This window comes from Aegilops tauschii, chromosome 6 (assembly GCF_002575655.3).
Source record: "Aegilops tauschii subsp. strangulata cultivar AL8/78 chromosome 6, Aet v6.0, whole genome shotgun sequence".
NCBI lineage: Eukaryota > Viridiplantae > Streptophyta > Magnoliopsida > Poales > Poaceae > Aegilops > Aegilops tauschii.
The window spans coordinates 348,061,925-348,068,211 of NC_053040.3; the positions used below are offsets into that span (position 1 = coordinate 348,061,925).

Sequence of the window (6,287 nt, forward strand, 5' to 3'; positions counted from 1 at the left end):
TCGAACCGAAACAATAGTGTATTTGGACTGTAGGTGTTGATCGTAGGTGTATGTTGATGGATCACTATTGGATCGTAGGTGTATATTGTTTTGGGGCAGGAACCGAAATAATGCAAAGCAATTAGGAGTTTCACTCGGGGCTACAGATAGTGAGATTTCCAATTCGGTGAATGATTTGTTAGATTTGGAGGCGGAGCGTGCCTTAGAGACTATTCGTAATCTTGCCGCGGTTAAACCCATGAATGATAATGAGATTGATGCATTAGGGGTTAGAGTGCTCGATAATATGTGTGTGGATCTAGCACCATCCAATCATGAGCCTGAGGACGATGATATGCCCATAGATAATGCAGTTGTTTGTTCCGCTGAGCCCGGTTATGAGGATCGGGAGTCAGGACCTAGTAAACCAAAGCGCAAGTGGAAACGGAAAATTTATCCCGATTCTGCAGTTCGTAGGAATGCTAGGATTCGGACTACTAAAAAAATTCATGATGAGTGATGAAAGGAATCTTTTGGAATAGCAGAGGTCTGAAAGACTTGGCTAAAAGAAGGTTTCTTGCTGAGGCATCTCTGGAGCATCGTTTAGATTTTATTGCTCTATCGGAAACTGGTAGAGACAACTTTGCGCCCCAGTTTCTTTCCTCTCTTGCGGGTGGTGTTGATTTTGATTGGCATTGCCTCCCTCCGCGAGGAAGATCGGGTGGTATCTTGCTGGGTGTGAGATGCGATTCGCTTGAAGTCCGTAGTGTAGTGATGGGCGACTTCGCGGTTAAGTTTTGAGTCAGATCTAAGGTTGATGGTTTCAACTGGGCGTTGGTGGCGGTTTATGGTGTCGCACAGCCCGAGCTTAAACCGGAATTTTTGGCGGATCTTGTTCGGATTTGTGGGTCCGAGCAGCTTCCAATCTTAGTTGGGGGTGATTTCAACATCATTAGGAGGAGAGAGGAGAAGAATAATGATAACTTTGACGGCAGGTGGTCGTTCATGTTCAATACTATTATTGAAAGCTTGGATCTGAGGGAGATAGAGCTTTCTGGTAGAAAGTTTAGCTGGGCTAATTCTTTGCCCAACCCGACTTACGAAAAGCTTGATCGAGTTCTCGCGAGTGTGGAGTGGGAACAGAAGTTCCCGCTTGTGACGGTTCAAGCTCTTTCGCGGGGGTTTTCCGATCACACACCCTTGTTCGTCGACTCAGGGGAGCCGAACCACGTGGGAAACAAAAACACCTTTTCTTTTGAGATGGCCTGGTTCAAACGCGAAGGGTTCTTAGACCTGATCGCTAGGGAATGGGCGAAGGGTGTAGGAGGTAGGACTGCGGTTGAGCGCTGGCAAAATAAGATTAGGAGTTTGAGAAGCTTCTTACGGGGTTGGGCTAAGCACCTTAGTGGGGTGTATAAGATTGAGAAGGACAGGCTCCTCTCTCTTATACAGACTCTGGACATTAAGGCCGAATCCACGATTCTGATGCCTGCTGAGCTCCAGGTTAAAACTGAGGCAGAGAAGAGGTTGAAAGAACTTCTCCGCGAAGAAGAATTGAAGTGGGCTTTGCGGGCTAAGGTCCGCAAAGTGGTCCAAGGGGACGCGAATACTCAATTCTTTCATCTGATTGCTAATGGTAAGCACAGAAAGAAGAGAATATTCCAACTTGAACAAGATGAGGGCACTATTTTAGGACAGGATAACCTAAAAACCTATATAACCGAGTATTATAGGCAGTTATTTGGACCTCCGGAGGATAATTGTGTATCCCTCGATGAGTCCAGGACTGAGGATGTGCCTCAACTTTCGGCTGCTGATAATGATATTCTGGTTGCCCCGTTCTCGGAGAAGGAGGTGTTTGATGCTATAGCACAGTTGAAAAATAATAAGGCTCCCGGACCGGATGGATTTTCGGTTGAGTTCTACAAGAAGTGCTGGCATATTATTAAGGGGGATTTGCTACCTATGTTTCATGATCTGTTCTCTGGACAGCTTCAATTATTTCACTTGAATTTTGGAACTATCACACTGCTTCCTAAGAAAACGGATGCTGTGAGAATTGAGCAGTTCAGGCCGATCTGCCTTCTCAATGTTAGTTTTAAAATCTTCACCAAGGTCGGGACTAATAAGCTCACACAGATTGCGCATTCTGTGGTGCAGCAATCCCAAACTGCCTTCATGCCGGACAGAAACATCCTTGAAGGGGTGGTCGTCCTTCATGAAACGCTCCATGAAATCCATTCCAAGAAATTAGATGGTGTAATTTTTAAGGTGGATTTCGAGAAAGCGTACGATAAAGTCAAATGGCCATTTCTCCAACAGGCATTGCGTATGAAAGGTTTTGATGAAGCCTGGGGCCGCCAGGTTGAATCATTTACGCAAAAAGGGAGTGTGGGAATTAAAGTGAATGACGATATTGGTCATTACTTCCAGACACATAAAGGCCTAAGACAAGGAGATCCGATGTCCCCTATCCTGTTTAACATTGTGGTTGATATGTTAGCCATCTTGATAGGAAGGGCTAAGGAGAATGGTCAAGTAGGTGGCTTGGTACCTCATCTGGTTGATGGAGGTGTATCCATCCTTCAGTACGCTGGTGATACAATCATCTTTATGGAGCATGACCTGGCCAAGGCGAGAAATATGAAGCTGGTGTTATGCCTTTTCGAACAATTGACCGGGTTAAAGATTAACTTTCATAAGAGCGAGTTGTTCTGCTTTGGTAGAGCCAAAGACGAACAGGAGGCTTATAGGCAATTGTTTGGGTGCGACTTGGGGGATTTACCTTTCTCTTACCTAGGTATTCCAATCCACCATCGAAAGCTGACTAATAGAGAATGGAAGTGCATCGAAGACCGGTTTGAGAAGAAACTGAGTTGCTGGAAGGGCAAGCTCATGTCATACGGAGGCCGATTAATTCTGATTAATTCGGTGCTCACGAGTATGCCTATGTTTCTCTTATCGTTCTTTCAAGTCCCAGTTGGTGTTAGGAAAAGACTGGACTTTTATCGATCGCGTTTCTTTCGGCAGGGTGATGATCTAAAAAGAAAATACAGACTTGCAAAATGGGATATCATCTGTAGACCGAAAGACCAAAGGGGTCTTGGTATTGAAAATCTTGAAGTTAAGAGCAGATGCCTTCTTAGCAAGTGGCTGTGGAAGCTTTCTTTTGAGACTGATGCCATGTGGGCCCAAATCCTTCGCAGCAAATACCTACAGACAAAATCCTTGTCCCAGGTCACAGTCAGGCCAACTGACTCGCCTTTCTGGAAAGGACTGATGAAAGTCAAACAATCTCTGTTTAATAGGACAAAGGTTGTTATTGGCAACGGCGCTAGTACACGCTTCTGGGAGGATACTTGGCTCGGCGAGACACCCTTGGCCATTCAATATCCGTCTTTATATCGCATTGTTCAACGACGTGAGGTGTTCGTTGCTACGGTGTTTCAATCTATCCCCCTTAATATTCAGTTCAGACGGTCGTTAGTGGGCAATCGTTGGGAAGATTGGCTCCGTCTAGTTCGGAGACTAATGGATGTACATCTTTCTCAACAACCCGATGAATTACGCTGGAAACTGACTAGGTCTGGAGTATTCACGGTTAAATCAATGTATATTGATGTAATTAATTCGAGCTCCATTCCTACCTCCAAGCATGTTTGGGCTGTCAAAGTTCCTTTGAAAATAAAAGTGTTTATGTGGTTTGTCCATAAACAGGTTATTTTAACCAAGGATAACTTGATTAAGCGTAATTGGACAGGACCTACGAGGTGTAGCTTCTGTGATCGGGACGAGACGATCAAACATCTCTTTCTTGATTGCCCGTTTGCCAGAGTCATTTGGCGGACGGTTCACATTGCCTTTAATATTACTCCACCGAATTTTGTCACTACGTTATTTGGGACATGGCTCACTGGGATTGAGCCTGACTTAGCGAGACATATTCGTGTTGGAGTTTGCGCTTTGTTGTGGACTATCTGGACTTGCAGAAATGATTTGGTTTTTAACAGAACATCATGTATTCACTTTTTGCAGGTTATTTTCCGAGCCATGGCCGTGATCCGTTCATGGTCGCTACTCACTCCGATGGAGGCCAGGGAGCATTTGGTTACTGGATCTATCCGCTGGGAGATGGTAGCTCGGGATATCTTCAACCGGTTTGGATGGCGGTCATGTAATAGGATAGGCAATTAGTTTATCTATCTATCTTTAGCCAGCCGGTTGTGGCGTCTTATCTTGGCTAGTCTGTGTTTCTAGCCTCTTTAGCTCTGTGTGAGCTGTCTTTTTATTACCTTTCAGTCGGCGACATTGGAACCTTGTTGGAACCTTTTATTTCGTTAATAAGATGGCCGTATGCATCACTCTGATGCAGAGGCCGGGGCGATCCCCCTTTTCGAAAAAAAAGGTGTTGATCGTAGGAATGTGCTATATATGAGATGCATATATAAAGGGTTGTAAATGTGAAAACTGAGAATGTGCTTACTGTACCGGGTGTCTGAGATTCGCATTAATTTGAGCAAGAATCCCACATTAGCTTGGGGGGGGGGGGGGGGGTATGAATTTTGCATACCTAAGAAGTTATCAAGTTTTGAACAAATAGTCGGCAAAATAATACTTATAATACAATTAAGCAGCATTGCTTGATCACAACTTGGCACACATACTACATGCATTGGATAGCTAGACACACCAATTGCAGATACAACCCCAAGTACAAACACCATTGCATCTCCCCCGCAACACACACGAAACACGCACAACAATTGGCACACCAGATAGATCTGAAGCAGTTCTACATTCAGAACCAACAGAGTAAGCAGACAAGGATATCGACGAACCCAACATGCATGCAGTCACGAATGAACGCTGTGTTCATGTGCGCGCGCTGCATGCAACTACATGATGAACTACGTAGCTTAATCAAGCGCAAATGAAGCCACTTGGGAGGTTCTTGCCGCAGTAGTTGACGAGGAGGCTGAGCTTGACGGGGATGTCGAGGCTGATGCCGAGCACGTTGGCCTTGATGGCCGTGCAGAGGCAGACGGCGGCCTCGAGGTCGGCGAGGCCGCCGAGGATGCTGCAGCACGGCTCGGCCGGCGGCTGGCCGACCTCGGCGCTGACGAGGCCCAGGACGTCGGCGCACGCAGCGAGCTTCAGCGCGTTCTTGGGGCACTTGCTGTGGGACGGCGTCGGCGTCGGGGTCGCCGGAGTCGGCGTCGGGCAGCTGTCGCCGCACCGCGTTGGCCACGGTGAAGACGAGGACCAGGCTGAGCCCCACGAGGAGGGAGGCCTTCGGCGCCATGGCTGCTGAAAACCCGATGGTGCAGAGGTGCTTGCACGTACGGGTTGGCTAGAACTAGAAGAGTGCTTGTGCGACTGTGGACGTGGCTGAAGAACCCGGGGCACGTACGTGGGTATTTGTAGAGGAGAACCGAAACCCTAGCTTCATCATCATTTTCATAATACTCCATCTTACAAGATGTATGTGCAGACACCTCCCTGAGGAAAATGATTCACGAGCAGAACAATTCCTAGCTCGGTCCTGCGAGTCCGTGAGACGCGTAGGGCTGGCTTGAGCTGTGGCCAGATCGGGCGCAGAGGCAGATGTTCGTATCATTGCTTTCTGAAATGCGAAGATGACATGTCTCAGACTGCTAGCAGTGCACGGTAACCCATGTGCAGGCAGTGGAGCTGGCAAGATAGAATGGCAGTGAGGCAGCGGCAAGGCTCCAAGACGACGGCTCGGCAGCTTCCTCTGCTTGTGGCCTTGTGGGCCCGACGGTCAATGTTGTGCTGCCGTAGGCACCCTCTGGACCAGCTCCCTGGCTGGCTCGAGCTCGATCGGTTTCTGCCCTGACATGGCATCAACGCAGCGTCATTTCAGTGGGTCGCTCGACGAGCGAATACGATTCACATGTCACACAGCACGTCTGGGGAGAGAGGAGGGAAACCGACTTTCGGATGGGGCAGCACTCTGCATCTAAACCCAGTCGCCTCTAACCGGTCTCAAATACACGGACAGATGGCCCTGTCACTGACCGGTCAAAAATCCAACCCATTCGAGCACCTCAAATCTATATCAAATGTCTGGGTTGAATGGCATCCCTCATATACAACTCAAATTTAGGACGAATATGAGACGGCCCAGGCGTAGCCTGACACGCCCGTCACGTCGGACCGACGATCGGGTCTCGAAATCATCCTGAAGGTCAGAAACCCAACCATCCAGTGGGATTCTCCTCCAAGGTGTGTGAACGTCGTGTGACACTGCTCCAGCTAGCAGCCTAAAGGCTAAAGTCCGGCTATTT

The 6,287-nt window shown here is 47.8% G+C and overlaps 1 pseudogene; it reads right to left on the reverse strand.

The window, feature by feature from the left end:
• Positions 1-4,576: 4,576 nt before the first annotated feature.
• Positions 4,577-5,364, reverse strand: LOC109767643 (putative lipid-binding protein AIR1; annotated as a pseudogene).
• Positions 5,365-6,287: the final 923 nt, after the last annotated feature.